Source organism: Polyodon spathula, chromosome 1 (genome assembly GCF_017654505.1).
Source record: "Polyodon spathula isolate WHYD16114869_AA chromosome 1, ASM1765450v1, whole genome shotgun sequence".
NCBI classification, from domain to species: Eukaryota; Metazoa; Chordata; class Actinopteri; order Acipenseriformes; family Polyodontidae; genus Polyodon; species Polyodon spathula.
This window is the reverse complement of record NC_054534.1, coordinates 5455464-5476012: the sequence shown is the minus strand read 5'-3', so window position 1 is coordinate 5476012 and position 20549 is coordinate 5455464. Positions and strand designations below refer to the sequence as shown.

General features: G+C 36.7%; 1 long non-coding RNA gene across 3 annotated transcripts in view; it reads right to left on the bottom strand.

Annotated features, from left to right (window-relative positions):
• The window catches only part of LOC121312976, an 83614-nt gene that overhangs the window by 29731 nt on the left and 33334 nt on the right, over positions 1–20549 (bottom strand). Inside the window, exon 4 of one of the 3 annotated variants that reach the window (XR_005949928.1) lies at positions 6212–6474. The exons of the other annotated variants lie outside the window; for them this stretch is intronic. This is a non-coding gene — a long non-coding RNA (uncharacterized LOC121312976). Of the gene's footprint in view, positions 1–6211; positions 6475–20549 lie in introns of those variants that run through there. 3 annotated transcript variants of the gene reach the window in all.

The following is a 20549-nucleotide window of genomic DNA, read 5'->3' as shown; positions in this document are numbered from 1 at the left end:
TTATGTAATCAATTATTTTCTGTTTTATATTTGTAATTAATTTAGAACAATTTGTAGATTTTATTTTTCACTTTAATATTATGGACTTTTTTTGTGTTGATCAGTGGCAAAAACTCCTAATTAAATCCATTTTGATTCCATGTTGTAACACAATACAATGTCCAAGGGTGGTGAATACTTTTGAGAGCCACTGTAATCACGCAGTGCACACAAGCACACATACATGCATTTTAAAAGGTTAAGAAACATGTTCATACAGTTCCTTCCTAACCCTGGATCTCAAAGTCGTAGACTAGATTGGCTGTAGGTGCGCCGCACATGGCGCTTGGATTCCAATCCAATATATAGACTTTGGCTTGCCATTTAAATCTAGAATAATAAATCAGATAATCTTGTAAAAACTACAGTGAATGAATGTTTACACAGTAGCATTGGTAGCAAAGGTCATGTGAACTTACACATGTAGTTCCCTATATCTGTCATTATAAGTCAAGCTGTCTAGGGACTTTCATTCGAGAAAACATGACTACTGGGTAAAGAGTTAAAGGGAATATATCAAAAGGAAATTAAATCCCTGGTCTCCCACCCATTCGCTCTCCCAGCCTGACCTTTCTACTGAAAAAAACAACAGCATTGTACCCAGCTAGTCATCGCAATAAACCTTTTACAAAACCACAAACTGTAGGCAGTTTGAACAAGGGTGGCAACAAGGTTGCTTGCTTTTCACTAATGTCATTAATATTCATGGGTGCAATAAACAAAACCCCAGAAAACAATGGAATTGGTTTGCACAAATATATGAATACAAATTGCAGCAACAAATGACAGTAGGTGTAAAGAACAGTCATTACTCTGTGCTGTGTTAACACCTGTGTTCTTCACCATGTGGCTCACCCTAATTATCCCTCTACATACCTTGGGGAATGCGTGTGTAACATCTGACATTGGGAAGATGGCTTTTTCACTGCTTCAGCTGCTTCCTAAAGGGATACTTTATATCATCTGCAGCCAAGGTCTATTTAGTCTCTTCTATATAATTTCACATCATGTGTGTTCTGTATGATTTGAATATTTGTATTGCAGGGTTCAGTGCGTAGTGCTCCTCCTATAGGTTTCAGGGCACAGCGCAACACTAATATGCTTCCCCACATTATCCAAGCAGAAGCAACAATAAAATACAGACCACAATAAGGTGTTAAACATGAGGCAAATGCAGATAATATCGTTATACATGCAAAGCCACATGCCCACTTATTGCTGTCCTATATACATATCTACACACACTGCTGTGCAAAAGCCTTTATCATGTTGCATTTTTCTACTCTGATGCATTATGTGCATCAACAATTCACTCAAAGCATCCGCTAGTGTTTTCTACTATTATAACAACCTGGATTTGCATAAAGAAGGAAAAACATTGAGTGAAATAGCTCGCATCACTTGATTTTCAAGGTGTAATATCCAAAGTATAATCAACAAGTACAGAGAAACATCATCTGTAATTGACAAACCCAAGACTGGAAGACCCAAAAAGTTGTCTAACAAGGATGAGCAATACTGGAAGATAATATCCTTAAGGAATAGAAAGAAGACAAGCGTTAAATTGACAACATGCAACAAGCGTTGAATTGACAACATTGGTATCTGGTCTTGTCCTGTTTACCTGTGTTTTATCATGGGATGCTGCTTACCTGGCTCACGATGGCAGTGAGGAAGAACTTTGAGTCGGTAGGGCTGTATTGGCTCCTAGAGGAGCCTTTAATTCACAATCCTACTCTGATATGTCCCATTTTAGAATAATAGTTATTTTTGTCTTTGTTGGTTTACAAGGGGGTTACTAAGATTAGGAATTTAATAGATTTAGACAATAGAGAGTGGAAGAGTGCAGATTCTCTGTCCTCTGAGTTGGGGGGTTAGATCAGTGTGGTTTATCAGTTTATTTTTAATGCAGCTACGAGCGATGTTAGCAGGAGCAGGTTAGGGGTTCCTGAGTGAGTTTCTTTTTGGGAATGCTACTCCAGAAATAGAGCCTTCAGTGTTCGAGCTGCAAGCAGAGCCAGCTGTAGACCAAAGCGGTGATGAACCAGGGCATCTCCTGTGCTTTGGGACTCTGGATTTATATAGGCTTTGTGTGAAAGTCACCCACTACAAAGCCGTTAGAGAAATGCCAGACATGCACTGGAGGGAGAGGATGGGTGTAGAGGAAGCTATAGTTTCGGTTTGGAAGGCATTGCATAAGCCACAACTTCAGAAAAAAGTTGGGGATTTACAATGGAGAGTGCTCCACACTAGCGTAGCCACAAACTCCTTTATGGCGATTATTAAGCAAGGAGTTGAAGACAAGTGCCCCTACTCTTTGCAGAGAGAAATTGTGTTTCATTGTTTTATGTACTGCCCCAAACTTCAGCCACTGTTTGGGCTTTTTGTAGATATGTTTAGGGGTCTTGAGATACAGTTTTGTGAAACTCTGTTTATTTACGGGGTGAGGTACTTCAAGAAGGCAAAGAATAAGTGCCAATTGGCAATTTCTTTTGTGGGGCAAGCCAATCTAACAATCATTAAAAGCAGAAAAAATAAAATAATGAATGTTCTGACAGGGGATGTGATTGCTGTATTTAAAGTGATCGTGGCTTGCTTATTATAAACATACCCATCAGACTGAAGTGTTCCAGGAGGTATGGTGAACAATGGGGGTGGCGGGCTCTGTGGTGGAGAGGGAGCTAAGGATGGAATGGTAGATGTACATTTTTCTGTCTTTCTTTTGAAAGGTGTATTGTCTATGTTTATATATATATATATATATATATATATATATATATATATATATATATATATATATATATATATATATATATATATATATATAATGTATGTATTTATTTAGATGATTGTTGATTATGATTGTGAAATCTAATGTTTTATATGATCACCAAATTTGATAATAAAGGTTATTTTAAAACTAAACTATCTATCTATCAATCTATCTATCTATCTATCTATCTATTGATCTATCAATCTATACTGTGTATGCAACATCAAAAATAATATAAAGTATTTCAGAATAAATCTGTAAATATATATCCAGTGGGGAATATGTATATTCAGCTCTTATAAGCTGAAAGTGATTGAGTGCTGTTTAAAAGAGAACTGGACCCAATACATGTGTTACAGTCTGTAAAAACAAAAGTTACAACATTTTATGTCAATTAAGTTGAATAGGCGATTCTGGCACACTATTTATGGCACATGCAATTCAGTTTTCAATAATGATTTTCTGTAAATTAGTAGTACTTGTGTTTATTAATCCTTTATTAGAATGTTTTAATTTTTAAAATGTTTTTTTTTAACAAATCTCATGTCCTGTATAACACAACCAGACTTTAAGAACATTATGTTTCTGAAGTTGCTAAAGTTACTGTATGGTCTACTGTAAACAGTGTTGCCTAATAAGAGCAGAGTTTTAATTTTTTTAAGAAAAATTAATTTCTGGTTTACTTACCATATATCTCAAAAAATATCTAACATTTTTAAAGGCGTTTGTACCCTCCTATGCATATTAAAGGACAGTCTGAAACAGGCATTGTAATGTGCTTTAAATGGTCTGAGTGTGAATGATAGGGCTCCTATTTGGAAAACAAATGAACTTCACTGTTCATGATTGTTTTTGTTATAGTGTGCAGAACAGCTGGGGAAAACCCTGTTAAAATAGCAGGACAGACACTGGGTTTATGCTAGGCTTGTATTCCAGTCCCAATCAGGTTACAAATATTCCCAGCCTCTTCATACTATCTTCCCCTTATGTCCTAGATTCTCAAACCTACATATTACTTTGAGATCAGAAAAGCAGCTGAATGCTGAAGCTGTCCTGAAAACATCTCCCTTCATCTGCTTGAAACATACAGCCTTCGATCGTTAATCTTTCTTAATGACTAAGCAAAACAGGCTACCCTGGCTAGCTGCAGCTTTTCAATGCTGCTATTTGGCAATGAGACCTATCTCTTCCCTCGAGTTTGCCCACTTCATTGACTGTGTTTGCTGTCAGTTATTATGTTTAGAGCTTTCTGATTATGTGCCTGCACAGTATAGGGGTTCTAAATCATCAACAAGAAATACAGCGAGTTAACAGCAATACAAATGACATCAACATTACAGACATCACTTGTGGACATTAACAATTAACGTCATTTTCAATTTGTTCAATAAGGGCTTGAGGATGTTCTTAGTGCTATGGGCTCATTCTGATCTGAATAATGTATCTTACAGTAACAAAACCAGAGCCATGTAGTCTGCAGTTCTTTTTTTTAAATACCCACATCAAAATATAGACATGTATACAGAGCTTGTATACAGAGGGGTTAGATGAACATGCCTCAGAATAAACAGATACATCTAATCAGTTAGTAAATCACTACCTAAAGAAGCTGTCTGGAGGTTAACGGAGTAACATTTACTCAGGCCCCAACCACAACAGGTTTGTCACAGGGATTGTGGACCTTGCTGCTTCTCGTCTGGATGAATGATGTGGCCTCTGCATGACAAACTCTTGTATAGGCCTGTGACACACTGGTAGTATACACAAAACATAAATGATTTTAACTTTCCAGCAAACTATTATAATTTGGCTTACTTAGAAGGCCATTAAACCCTTTATGCCATATTCTAAAATATAAGGATTGTCTCAGCCAATCAGCTTCCCAATAGAGTGGTCATCATTGCACAGGTACATTACTGTAGATACCCTTTAAAAGGACATGAAACTTCATTTTAATGCTAACAAAAATGTCAGCAGCCTGTGCAGTCCAGGCCAAAATATAACCTGAAATTTTTTTTTTGTTAAAGTCTTCATAGAGAAAAACATTTGTTTTTTTATTGGTTGGGACACCCATTTCTCCAATTTGATTAGAATTACAAAATATAAAAAAATCTGCCCTAAATAGTAACTGAATAATTGCAAAATAATCAATGCATCAATAAAAAATAGAGATGAAAAGAAATTAAAGTGATAATGCTTAAGAGCCTTGATTTATAGTTAAATCATACTTAAACAATTTGAAAAAAAAAACAACTGATGGCATAATATACAGTATGAACGGGCCCGAGATACCAACTAACTGTACCAATGTCTACAGAATCTTCTCATCTAATTCATTATTAGTACATAACTTTTGACCAGCTTACTGATTTCTCTTCTTCTGGCAGTAACTGTATGAATCAACTCTGAAGGTTGAATAATGGCATAATTCTTTCTATGTTAAAACTGTTTTCCAGCAGAACTGTTGTCTGTGAATCACATGGGCAAAACAAATTAGTTTTTCACACACAATTGACCAATACTGCACATTCTTTTCACACATACATACTGCAACGGTATTTGGCTCCAAACTCTCCTTTCAAATCCAATCAACCTAATTGTGTTTATAATCTACAGAGTCTGCCCAGGAAATACAAGCTTTTATATTTTTGCCATTATATATCTATAAAAATAGACCGTGGTCCGGCGAGATACATATACTAAACAATGTTACTGTCAGTTAGGAACTGTTACATATATATATATATATATATATATATATATATATATATATATATATATATATATATATATATATATATATATACAGCTCTGGAAAAAATTAAGAGACCACTGCAAAATTATCAGTTTCTCTGGTTTTACTATTTATAGGTATGTGTTTGGGTAAAATGAACATTTTTGTTTTATTCTATAAACTACTTACAACATTTCTCCCAAATTCCAAATAAAAATATTGTCATTTAGAGCATTTATTTGCAGAAAATGACAACTGGTCAAAATAACAAAAAAGATGCATTGTTGTCAGACCTGGAATAATGCAAAGAAAAGTTCATATTCATTTTTAAACAACACAATACTAATGTTTTAACTTAGGAAGAGTTCAGAAATCAATATTTGGTGGAATAACCCTGATTTTCAAGCACAGCTTTCATGCGTCTTGGCATGCTCTCCACCAGTCTTTCACATCGATGTTGGGTGACTTTATGCCACTCCTGGTGCAAAAATTCAAGCAGCTCGGCTTTGTTTGATGGCTTGTGACCACCCGTCTTCCTCTTGATCACATTTCAGAGGTTTTCAATGGGGTTCAGGAATGGAGATTGGGCTGGCCATGATAGGGTCTTGATCTGGTGGTCCTCCATCCACACCTTGATTGACCTGGCTGTGTGGCATGGAGCATTGTCCTGCTGGAATAAACAATCCTCAGAGTTGGGGAACATTGTCAGAGCAGAAGGAAGCAAGTTTTCTTCCAGGACAAACCTTGTACTTGATCATTCCATACATACATAGCTCTGTGTGAAACAGGGCCTCTTCTACCCTGTCCTGAATCTGTCTCCTCTCAGCTTCCAGATGTGTTCTCTGGCCCTGTTCTCTGTGCTTGAAGAAGTGAACAGGGTTGCCTTTGTTGGAGATTAAAAACAGTTTCTTAATCTTTTCTCAATCAGCTGTAAATGAGAAGGATGTCATCATGTTATGTGTCACCAGGTAAATTCTCAGTTATGTTCTTAATTTGATCTAAATGATAAGAACCTTCCTCATATTAAGCAGTGCAGATATACTTGTCAGCTGCTAAGTGACCCTTCTCACTTGCATGTAGTAGTAGAATAATTTGGTCTCCCTACCTGCTAAGTTTCAATACTAAAAAAACAAACCTTATACAGTAGTCTCCGGCAAAGAGAACATCTCTTGGGAAGAAAGCAAAGTGTTCTTATAGCCGAAGTGGTCTCTAAGACTAACACACTATCAATCATTCAATCAATAAATCAATCAATCAATCAATATGTATGTCATGACGGACATGCATTAATGTATGAAATTAACCAAATAAGTAAAATAAAAGCAATAGGTAAGTTTATGATAATAAAGTATAATAATAAAGTAACAGACAAACTAACGTTAATAAACTAACTGTCAAACTAAATTAAGACAGCACCCCTACACACATTAAAAATGAAAAAATGCAGCAGCAATATACAAGATATTATTTAGCAGAATGGTGAAGAAACTCACCAGAACAGGAAACACCAAATTGTTTGGCAGCTTGTGTCTGATTCAGGTTTTTTTCAAGAGCTTGAATAATTTCCAACATTTTATAGCATGAGAAACAATCAGAATACAAAACGAGCCAATGATATAATGACGGTTCTGGAAAGATTTAATAAACCAATCAGTGTGCCTCAAACACTCTCACGATGACAAGTCACTTTTGAAAGGACTGAATCAACTATTTAATTTAAGTTTGATGATGATGAGTTATCAGGTTACAAAACAGTACTGTATCTGTTGTGAAAGAATCACTATTGGTGCCAAGAAGGTGTTCTTTTAAGCAAAGTTCCTGTTCCTTTAGGTGGAGCATTTACAATGGGAAAAATCAATTTCACCACAAGGGTGTTCCCTTGGCTGAAGTGTTCTCTTAGAAGGTGTTCCTATGGACAGAGACTACTGTAATAAAATAATACTTTTAACATTATCAATAAATACTACAAGAAATCAACAAAGATACTATTTGTAAGTAAACCTGTTCATTCTTTCAACTTTATGTTTTTCATTGATTGTTCTCTGGATATTTTTTCCAAATGCCTCTCTGTTGTAGACTATATAACTAAACCACAGTATACTAGAAGAAACAACATAAAGGGCATATATTGAACATATATGTACCAAGAAAGAAATCAATTTATTACTTATTAAAAAAAAAATAGCTGTCTGAAAATGTTTCAAACATTGGGATTAGCTGACTTTGTGTTGTTAGTCCCCTATCTCAGCCGTGATGTTGAGAATCTATTGATGTGAAATGGCTTTGGGGTAAATCCAAAGAGACCGTGACCCAAGAGACTTGCTCCAAACCATTGTGTGCAAAATACCTCCAAGAGGAATGTGGTTTATCAGCGCTAAAGAACAGTACATTTTTTCTCTTTGAGTTAGGATCTTCACTCTTCACTCTTCTAGCTACACTACAGTCAAATCACAACATTAGAATAAGCATGTGTGCTGAAGTAATGTGAACAAACCAAGCATAACAGAAAGAGTTCATCCAAACATTACCTTCGAGTCCTTGAAGCTTCTCTCATTTACAGCAGTACAAGTGTGTTCGGTTTGTGGAGGCGCAATGTGACATAATGAGGACAGCTCAGTATGAGTCATGAGGTACTGGAATTCAAATTCAAGCTCTGTACTGAATAACTGTATAATGTGTGGGGTACAGACCTTGTTTTACTCATAGCAAAGAGAGGGGAAAAAAATAACATCTCTGAATGGCATCAGTAACAATGGTGCAGGAAGCTTTGTCCAAAATCTCGATAATAAGCTTGAATTTTATTAGCAACGGGTACATCATTACATAAACCAGGCACAAGATAAGTCAAGCAGTAAAATCTGTTTTACATTAACAATGTAAGCGATCCTGCTGGTGTGATTGTCACATACCCCTCGTACTTCGGAATGTAGATGTATAGTTGGCAGCTAAAATTCTCAAGACAGCCAAGTAGGCATCTGAAAACTTCCCAGCTTATTTTTCACTGACTACAAAAAGCATACTGGTTTATTTTGTTTTTGTTGTAGCAGTACTAAATTACACAATGTAGTGCCAAGAAAAGGCCTCCTATTAAAGTTATAGAGTGTGCATCCTGAAAATCCTCTGTCTTCCATGGGCCAAAGCATCCTGCAGGCCAAGTTGATGGATTCTGGAAATTGTCAGTTGGCAAATGCGGCCAACGCCCGCTAATTCAATATGCTTTGCAATGCCTCTCAGTAATAAGGAAAAGCTGTTTAAAACTGTACACTTGCTACTTTCGAAAGGTAGCATTAGAATCCTACATGGTCGGTGCTTTGCTTTTCAGCCATATGTCATAAGGGAGTGTTTCCCCAGCAGTGACAGTGTTTTCTGGCTGCTCAAAGTCATATTTCTTAGCCTCTGTCTCTGTCTAGAATCTAAAACTGATTCCTCCGCCTGAGACGTTGACAGAAATAGGCTGCGGATGTGGAGCTGTGCCCAATCAGTGGCGTTATGCATAGTAATAAGTGGCAGGGATGGTATAATGAAGTTCCCAGCGTGCAGCCTGGAAGGGTATCCTCCGGTGTGCAGTGTGATTTATTTCCTGTCAAGAGGCAGGACAGTCAGGACTTGTCCTTCCCGATGGTCCTGGGGAACTTACTCTGGATAACAACTGAAGGTAAGGGTTTTCAGAAAAAAACACAGAATGGCCTATATACGGAGAATCTTAGAGGAAAGGTACAGATTTAAAGACGGCTGGGCTTGTGGTAATGTGATAGACATGAGGGTTGCCTTGAAAATATGAGAGGGAGAGAATAGTAAGCAGAATGATGTTTTATTCCGTAGAGATATACTGACTACACATTGAGGTTAATATGTTACCCACACAGTAGTGTAGCAGTTTGCAACCCATACCAATTTCTCTGTCACTGTGTTGCATTTTGACTGCAGCTGTTTCACAGGCCATTTGCAATTAATTTATTCGCAGTTACAGGTGACTAACATTTTTGTTGTTTTGCGGAGGAAAGACAAAACTACAGGTCACTACATTTCCTCAACAGGCTGCCCTTAGCACATTTAAATTATGCTGCACATAGAAGCTGACAAAACTCTTTAAATGATTGTTCAAAAGTTAGAAAAGAAAAAGTGGTACTTTTGAACACAAATACACTCCTGATTCTATGTATTCCAAGTGCTGCTTCATTATCATTTTAATTTGGAGTTAAGTTGTGTACATCCAACGCAAAAACAAGCTTGAATAGGTGGTGAAAAGGTAAAATGACTTGTAAACAAGCATCCCTTCTTCTATGAAAAATGTTTTAATTTTGGGAATAAAATAATCAATGGTAAGAATATTATTCTGACGTATGTCTGTCCAAGTCCAGAGTGCTACCTATACTGTAATAATAGCAGCTCCTATGATTTCCTGTCTCATTAATCTAATCAAAATGCTAGGAATGAATTCATATGTTTCAACCCTGGAAACCAACCTGTCAAAAATAATGTTTAAAGTCAGTGGATGAGGTAACATAATACTTTCTTGGCATTATGAAAGTGCAGGAGGTTACACACAGAACTAACCATATACACTAGCACCAACTGCTCCTTAAAATGAACGAAAAATTATGCAAAGTCAGGTCTGATACAATGGAAGAGGAAGGAAGAGTAGGGAATGGGGGGTGGTGCTGCTAGGGTGACCAGTCGTCCCATAAAATCGGAATCGTCCCAATATTAGGGGCTTTGTCCCGCGTCCCGATCAAGGTACTGTCGGGACACCATTTGACCCTATTTTTAGAGTAAACGTTGAAAATCCAGGCGTAAAATGTGAATTTTTTATTTTCTTGTTAGGAAATTTCATATATCTGGCTGCTGTACTGTATGTATCAACAGCATACTCTACTGATCTAGGGTGTGTTGTCTGAGTGACTTGTTTGCATTGCATCTATGCGGCTATCCAATCACGTTAACCTGCAGTCATATGTTGCAGAATGCATCATGTGTTTTTCTTGGTGCGTCATGTGTTTTACTGGCGACGAGTCTGTCACTAAAAGTAAAAAAATGGATTCGAATCATATGCCCACGGTCAAGTCATCCAATTAGGATTTCACTGGCATTTCGCGGACCTGTTTAAACATTAAATACTCCTAATATTTCACAGCACTATAAAAGCCTAAAAATAGTGGTACTTGCTTCCTTACTAAAACAGAGTGCTGCCATTCATTGGAAAGGCAAGTATGCAACATCCCCCAGCAGTTGCTGCTGACATTCTCTGTCTGGTGTGGACTTGCCCATACATTGAGACTGCACGTCCTCCATCCACTGAATTGGTTGAAAGTGTAAGGCATAACTTTGCCAAGTTATACAGATGTGGGAGCAGTCCCAAAACTTGGTTACCCAAAGGTATCTGGCATTCTTTAATAAAGTCCATATATAAAGCATGTTCGTTGTCATGTTATTTGTCAAATCCAGGAATTTATTTAATCAGGACAGAGTCAAAACAAACAAAATGTGCCTATTCTGGTCTACGATTCTAACTGTTTTTAAAAACTAAACAACAGGTTGTTTGAACCGAGGTAGCTGTGCTTGATTGTACTTGTAGTGCTGATTTAACTTGGGTACAACTAACACAGGAATACCTTTTTTGCCTGAGCTGACTTTCCAGTTTGTTTTCTGAAAGCTGTTGTTTGTTTTACGTTCTGTTCAGCAGCCTCTGTAGTAGCCTTTTGTTTAATGTGTGATTCTGAAGTTATAGTGATTGATCATATTTTCTTTAAGTCACATTACAAGATGTGCAAAACAATTACCTCTATCTACATGTACAGTTTATTTGGGAATTGTCTTGACATGATCCTCAGCCGAAATATAGTTGGTTTATTTTGCTTTGTCGTCCATTTTTGGTATTTTACATCTAGTGCTGAAAACTAGATTTTTGCAACCTAAATTAAAACAACGCAGCACTGACTTTGTCCCACCTGCTACGTACAGTTCAGCAGGTCACAAAAAAGCCAGTACAGATGCACACATAGGCTGATTTAAACATTGTGCTGTAGTTCACAAGGTTTCTTTCCTCCCTTCTCCATGTGTACCGATTTTTCATGCTATCTGGTCACCCTAGGTGCTGCACAACTACAGGCATATCACCAATCAGTACATTTACATGGAATCCTGTACAAATCATATATCTACGCAATCAGGTTTTGAAATCTGGTCATGTTAACCATGTTATGCGAAATGGGAGTCGAATTATAATCTGATTTTTTGTAATCCAATCTGAGGACCATGTAAAAAAGTTTTAAGTAATTTTCCAATTCTATTGCTCAGTCATGTAACTGAAGAATCAGATTACCAGACCTAACCAAAAGGCAGAGCACAGCAGTATTAGCAGCACACTGTACTGCAAAGGTTCATCTTCATCCTCAGATGTAGGATCTGTGATGAAGCCCATCTTATCAGGATATATTTTAGCGCAGTTAGCACACGTATTATTTACAAATAAACAAATAAAAAACAAAAAGCAAAATCCTAGCTCCCTTGGAATACTTACTACCACAATTATTTTTGTAAACCTAAACCTAAGGCAGGGAAGGCTAACTAACTAAAACATCTATATTTTAAATAATACCTGTCTTTGTTTTTGTGGCGTCCTTTCCCTGGTAGTCTCTCTTCCTCTCCTCTCCAAACACCCTCAGTTTACATACAGCTCTGTTTACAGCTTAACCAGCTGCACCTGTCCAATTGTTTGGAAACTGGCATCCATTTGGCTCCAGACCTCCCATGTGGGCCACCAGCAAGCACTCACCATGGTCCAACCCCACCCAAGCCAGAGACCTTTGAAATATTTGCATACCCGACCCGCGATCACAAATATCATAATTCCAAACATACGCTATTGAAACTAAATACCTTCTGTGTAGCATCTAGTCCCGATTTCCAGTTAAAACATAAATAAATAATTAACAAATCACTCTCAATGAATCATGTCTCATTTACTTCCTTTCCTAATAATCTAACACAGCATGATTTAAAAGAAGCCAACAACAGGCTTTTTCAAAACTTTGTTACCATAAATAGCCACACATTAAGATGCTCTTGCAAATCTGCATTTCTCATATTGAACAAAAGAAGTAATGTACGACTGACTTGGCCCAGCTGCAGGATGAATACATGTCTTTTAAGTGTGCCACGGCTGAGATAAATTACCCATCTGTTTGCTGTCATATTTCAATAATATTTTGCAAGATTTGCATTGTACAAAGCCACATGGACTTTTATAGCTGAATACAACAATGTCACAATTTTTCCAATCACTGGATTTAGGTGTACCGTTTCCAGCAAAGGAAAGTTCCTCTGCTACTCATTCTCCTGTTGATAGTTTTTTTTTTACTTCATGAGCCATATTTTTTATGTAGAGAATCTCTCCTTCGTACACATTTTTGGTTAATTGACATGCACGCTAGAAGACAGGAGTTTTAGGAAGCTCTGCACACAGAGGAAGAGAAAATATTCACTTAAAACTTAAAACACCATAATCCATTCCACTCACTGATAACACACTGACCCGACCCAAGCCCAAACTATAATATACAAACTATAATATATAAACTGCGCCCGACCTGTCGGGCTTGGGTCGAGTAGCAAGGCTCTACACCCCATCACAGGTCATATACTCTACATTTCTAAGAACTACAGTAAATTCAGAAATACTGTAAATAACGTAATTCAATTAAAAGTATAGTATATAGTAAATTTATGTAAATGTTTTTTTTTTTTTTAAGGAGAGTATGTTTTGTATTAATATGGTGATATTCCTTTAGAACAAGCTCACAGACCTAAGAAAACCTGACAGTATCCATCTCATTGCACTCGGATGAAGACCTTTCATAGTTCAGGATCAACCTCAGTTGGTGGAAAAGTCAAGCTTGATGACAGGTGTGTAGTAAATGGTACAAGCCATGCAAATGTCATTCAGTCAAGTCAGATTGGACTTTGTTTATCTGACGGCTCAGCTTTCCTTTCACATACGTTGGTGCATGAAGCATCATCTACGTTGAAGTAAGTGACTGGGCTCCAGGAGCTACTGTACTGTATAGTCTTCAGAAGCTCTGCTACAGTATCTATCGTTAACTAAGTTCAGGTATTCTGTCTTAATTTTTTTCCATTTTACTGTGTTTAATTTTAGGATGTGTTAATAAACTATTTATAAATAGAAATTGCCCAAACGAAGACACAATTACCTTACCATTGGCGTCCACCTGTGAACCATTAAAGTTTCTGTCACATTTTCTGGATAAAAACCTCACTGTCGAAGGATCATTGGTAAGGCTGTGAATCTGAAGGAAAATTAAGACCAAAGAGCATTCTACAGAAGTTAGAAATAAAGTAATACAAATGCATAGATTAGGGAAAGTGAAGGGAAAGTGTTTGGATATCCCAGTGAGCACAGTTGGATCAATTATCAAGAAGTGGAAGCTGCATCACACCAGCCAGGCACTGCCAAGAAAAGGCCGTCCCTCAAAACTCAGCACTCAAACAAAAACAACTTGTGAGAGAAGCCACAGAGAGGCCAACAATCACTTTGAAGGAGCTACAGAGTTCAATAGCTGGGAGTGGAGTAATGGTGCACCAGTCAACCATATCAAGAGCTCTGCATAACACTGGCCTCCATGGGAGGGTGGCAAGAAAGAAGCTGTTACAAAAAAAGTAGCATGTGAAAGCACGTCTGGAGTTTGCCAGAAATCATGAGAGTGACCCAGCTGCGATGTGGGAAAAGGTTTTATGGTCAGATGAGACCAAGATAGAGCTTTTTGGCCAAAACTCAAAGCGCTATGTGTGGCGCAAACCTAACACTGCCCACGCCTCAAGACACATCATCCCTACAGTGAAGTATGGTGGTGGCAGCATCATGCTGTGGGGATGAATCTCATCAGCAGGGACTGGGCATCTTGTTACAATTGAAGGAAGAATGGATGGAGCAAAATACAGGAAAATACTGCAAGAGAATCTGCTTCAGTCTGCTAAAAAACTGAAGCTTGGGAGGAAATTCACCTTTCAGCAGGACAATGATCTCAAGCACAAGGCCAAAGCAACATTGGAATGGCTCAAGAACAAAAAGGTGAATGTCCTACATAGGCCAAGTCAAAGTCCTGATCTCAATCCCATTGAGAATCTATGGCACTATTTGAAAATTGCTGTCCACAAGCGGACGTCCAATCAACCTGAACAACCTGGAGCAAATCTGCCAAGAAGAATGGGCCAAAATCACTTCGACACTGTGTGCAAAGCTGGTACATACTTACCCCAAAAGACTTAAATCTGTTATTGCAGTGAAAGGTGGCTCTACCAAATATTAATGTGTGGGGGTTGAATACTTATGCAAGCAAGATATTTCAGTTTTTTATTTTTCTTAAAAATATTTCCCAACATAAAACCAATGTCACCTTACAATAACTGATTTTGAGTTTAAGTGTTTTAAAATAAAATATCGAACAGAACGAAATTTCAATGTACCATTTGTAATTCAGTAATATGAGAGAATTGGTCAGGTGTAATTTATGAATAGTCTATTAACACATAGAAGATGAAAATACATGAGTTATTGTTTCTTATTTAGGCATAATAGACCAATATTTGAATTTTTTAAAACTGCAATAAATTAAAATGTTAAACCTTTACACTTAATGTGTTATGGTAATTTAACCTTTATAACATTTTAAAAACTTAATTTATTTGGATTGCCAATGCTTTCCTAGTTTTTAAAAGTTCATGTGGCTATTATGCAACGTAAAAGCTCATTTAAATGTTTTATTCAAGTAAATTTCTAGATTATCATACAACGTTGTTTTTATCAAGCTCTGGATTGGAGTTAGAGCTTTGTGTTGTGAGGCTTGTCTTCGTACTCAAGTAACAGAGAACCAGTTATATGAATCCAAATAACTGGATTTACTTGCTGGACAGCCAGTCAATATACTCAAGCACATCAGAATTTTGGGAATGAGAAAAGGCAATTTGGAGTGTCAATGCTCTTCCCTAGTTAGCACACCACTCTAACAATATTTAAAGTGCACTGCTGGGGAACATTAGGATTCATTACATGTGAAGAGGGAAAATACAGTCTTATTTAATCATATAGTATGTAGAAATACAGAAGGAAAATACTGTAAAAGATCAAGTTCTATCATGGAGTTAATTACATGATGTTTAAACTGAGATCTGAAGCCCCTGACAGTGTCTAAAACAACACATGCCGAAATATGTCAGGCACATCTATAACACAGTTATTCATAGTTTTGCAATTTCAAAGTCAATCAAACTATTTACATGTATAACATAGCAAAACATATGTTATAACTATCTATATATACTGTAGTTATACTTCATTTTGAATATGGATCATTATAATTACAGTACAAGGAAGCTAATACAACTCCTTGTAATTCCTTTGGAGGTGTACCGTCTTTGATCACTGACAAGTTTAGTTAAATTACTTAAAATTCAGTGGCTTTCTTATGGAGTTCCAAAAGGAATGAAAACTATACCACTGTACAGTGTACTGCCATTGTCACTTGAAAATGGATAGCAATCTACAGTTTGAATTTGCACCTGGAGGTGACTGAAGTTAATGCAGGATTGGCTTCAATTTGATCTGTGGGGTGTGGTCTGATTATTAATGAAGGTATTTGCTTTCTAGGTCAATCAAATGTAATACATCTCATCTCACCCACCTTACCTCCCTACTTCAACACTGGAAGAGTTTTAGAGAGAAAGGAGGGCGATGAGCACAAGATGGAAAAAGAATTCACTATATTGAAGTCTACAATAATTCCGGGATCTGCCTTCTACACGTACTGTTCAACAAGAAAGGTGAAGAAATCTAATTGTTTTTGTACTGCACTGGTACTTTTTTGGCCATGTGAGTCATGATCACATAGATGGATTTAGGCTGTCTTGAACTGCTTGATTTGTGCTGGTCTCTTTTGGGAAACACAGTGTGCGAGTGCATTACCAAGAGCTGCTGACTTTTATACCTCAGACACCTATTTTACACGTGGCAGTGCAACTTAATACTAAAATGGCCCATCATACATTTCAGGAGTGACAACCAAGGCTTTAAATGAATTTCCCTGCCTGTCTATCGGTTTTGTCACAATTTACCTTGATTCAGGATATGTGTTTCCTGTTACGTGATTGCTTTCCGTGCTGAAAGTCACACTGATTTCCACAGTCCACCTGAGTGGGAAATGTATAAATCTATGACGTGGTACTTGAAAAATATGCACATCCCAAGATAATGTAAAAACAAGATGAAGAAGAAGAAAAAAAAAAACAAGAAAAAGAATCAGAAGGAGTTTTTTTTCAGGTTTTCACATACCGATTAATTTCCCATAAATGAATTATCTTGGGGTTCATTCAATTGATATAATCAACTGATATATTCAATTTAAATGCTGTTTAATTATTTGAAGAGAACTTTGTGAAAACCAACATGTATAACAGCGTGGGCACTTCACTTTAATATTTCTGTCTAATAGCAAGTAAAATGTCATGTTACTTGTCTTTTTTTTAATACAATAATTTATATAGCTTACAACAACATTTTAAATATCCAAAAATGCCATTGTTTCTTAATGCACTTAAAGGCTTCTATTATTTTATGAAGAAGTCTCGGTGAATTCCGTGGGCACCTCCACGTTCCTTTATTCCTGTGTTTCAAGCTGTGCAGAGATTTTGGTTATGTAAGCAAAATAAATGGAAACTTTCAACCAGTGATCTCATGGCAAAGTTAGCTTATCCCCAGGCTCATGGATTCGCAGACCCAAAGGTAGTCCAAATGTGCCAGTGTGTAATGATGCACATCCCCTCCGTACAATTTTCACAAATAAGAACTAAGTGTCGGTGATGAGGTTTGCTGGTTTCAGACAGTACCGTGTCCACTCTGGGCAGCCTGGGGCCCATAATGCTGTTGACAGTGTCAGCTCGGCTCTGTTAATGAATGCCTTAGTTCTTTAAGTCACATTAACGCTGGGAGCCATCCTGGTTTGGGCGACAGCATTGCCATCATTAACATGACCTCATAGCCTTAAAATGAGCCTGTGGGTCAGACGCCACCTCGGTTTTAAAACATATTTAAGTTGAAGGCATGTCAGGCTGTTGCGAGGAGACTTGTCTGATTGCGTAGCTTCATACAGGTATGTAAATACGATGAGAAATTAACTAAAAACAATGACTTATTATCTCACAGAGGAATCTCTCCTCCTCAAAGTGGGTAAGTCTTACATTGAACACACTTCCCTAAGTTTAGCAATGCTTTAATGAAAATCCACATTAAGGACTTGGTTTTCCGTGAAGAGTAAAATGGCACATTGACATACGTTTTACAGGGTTATAACACTGCCGTCACTCTATAAATAAAGTATAAATTACTAATCTCTGGCTTCTTGGGTATTTTGCCACGGTTAGATGGATTATAAAGCAAGGATTTTTTTTTCTTTGGAGGATGAATCCAACTTGGCATTAAAACATAATTTGAGCTCAAAGAATCTCTTAACATTTTTAAATCCCTTCACATTTATTCATCTGGAAACATGACACTCAGCAAGATATACTATTCAGATTATGTATACTGTATGTGTATGATGTAAATTACCTCAGATCACTCTTGAGAGCAGGAGGAGTATAACTCTGCATAATAGGTGGATATTGGCTTGGCAGGGGTCTGATCCTCATGCTTTTTCATTTTTTTAAATCTAACCTTTTGCATTAACACAATGGGAATATCGATTTTGTGAATAATTTGTAAACTTCATTTAAAATTGTGCATTTTGTCCTCCAGAATGTACATTTATTTATAACACTTCACATATAAAATGCTGATTTATGATTATCTGTCATGTGGGTAAAAATCGGACTGCATGGATTTAAAAAAAAAACAACCCCCCCCCCCCCCCCCCAAAAAAAAAAAAAAAAAAAAAAAAAACCTTAAACCCTGCTAGTCATAAACCTGTACCTTCATTCGGGGGGATATGTTGCCAAAGTTTACTATATACAACTCTTTTAATATACATTTTGCACCGAAAGCCATCTATGTAGGCTTGGTTGGAATTTATTTTCTTATGTCTACTTTTGTATGTATTTTATTATGTATGATTGTAGGCTATAAATAAATATGTTTGAAGTGCTATTTGTGTTTGTAGTTGTTAGTTATTATACATTTATACCATGTATGTAACACTTCATTATACATTTATTAAGCTTTTAAAAGTACGATAGAACTCCCCAGTCCAATACACAATATGTGTATAGTTAATTGTTTGGTGAATTCCTCTAATCATGCATTTTCTCTGGTACTGTTTGCTCGCCTCCATGATAAATAAACTCAACATGATTAGAAGTAGCCACCGAACACTTACAGTATTATAAGAACATTGTATATACATACAGACATGTGAAGGTGAAATGTACTTTGTACATAAAATGTGGGGAGAGTCTGACAACATTACAAATACATTTAGGCAAAATCCTTGTCAATGATCTGTTGCCCTTAAGGTAACATTATTGTATTATCCACTGTGTCATTTTCTATACCAAGATCTCATTATTTACTCTTAGGTTTTTATTTGTATAATTCAAATAGAATCTACAGTAGAGCTCACCTGTCATATAATGTACGTATCCAGAGTTCAGATGAGCTACTGTTGCATTGATAATGTCTGTAACAATCCACTAGGTGCAAATAACGGTATATCATTTTAGCAATACAAAACTTTGGGTGAGGTTACAAATGATTAAAACAAGTGAATAAGTCTCATTCATAACCACAGGTATAGAAAAGGCCTTCATATATTTTACAAACTATAGATATTGAATTACCTAGGTAGTCTGTAAGAAATTAACCCTGGTCCTGTACACTCTTTCTCTGTATCGTCGGCATCACAGCCACGGTCTGTTACATTTCTCTTTCAAGAGGAGTTATATACTTTTTTTGTTAAATAAAACCCTCCTTTTCCAAGTGGAATTTAACTTCTGATAAATCATACCTGTGGCAAGAAGTGTGAGCTCTTTCATCAGCTGCTGCTGTGTAGTCATTACTGATCCACTTTGATCTGATTATTGCTGGTCCTGTTGCTATGCATTTATTTATTTTTTGTCCCTAATTTTTTGTTTTGTGGAGTGTGGAGTTTTATCTTTTTCATTCTATATTGTTATTGCTGCTATTAGTGTTATACTTTTGTAATGAATCTTGTATTATTGAATGAATCAATTATTTGGAAACTGGAAGCTGTTACAGGGAAGGTCATACATATACTTTGAAATTTGGTTTTCGAGGATGGATTTATTTAAACAAAAAATTCAATTTGAAAGACATAACTCTGACATCCAGAGATGAAAGTAAATTACTGTACTGAATTATTGTTCTTTTGCATGTGTGCATCATGATGATTGACTCTCATCTGATGAACCAGTCATTGTATTTCATTTTTTCCAAAGCGTGGATTCTCAGGATCGAATGCCCATTTCTCTGGTTTGAAAACAGACACATTTTGAAGGAAGTTTTTGGAGTGAAATGCCCTTTTTTCACTTGTGCATTGCTTGAGACAGTTGTGAATAGATTTGCCCTCATGTTGTCAACAACGGCTTGAATGAGTTGATTCTGGGACTTTTGCCGGTGCCTTTTGTGCTTGATGTTTTTAAATGTTAGATTTTGTTCAGCATACTGTGCTTGCTCAGTGTATGTTCCTGGAAATTGTTTTAGACTTTCAATTCTATGTTTGCACACATTCATTAAGTTGTCTGTTCTTGGAATGGTCATTTCTCCAAATTGTAACAACTCAGACAAGTTATTGAGTTCAGTTGTTACATCTAGCATCAAAGAAAGGTTACTGACGACATTTACAGAACAAAGCTCTGAATGCAATGCTTCAAATTTAGACTGTTCCTGCCCATCTCGACGGGTCTTGTGAGGCTGCATTGAAGTGTTTTACCAATGCTGAATAAGTTTACCAGACTGCCTTGACCGCTCTTCAAGTTGAA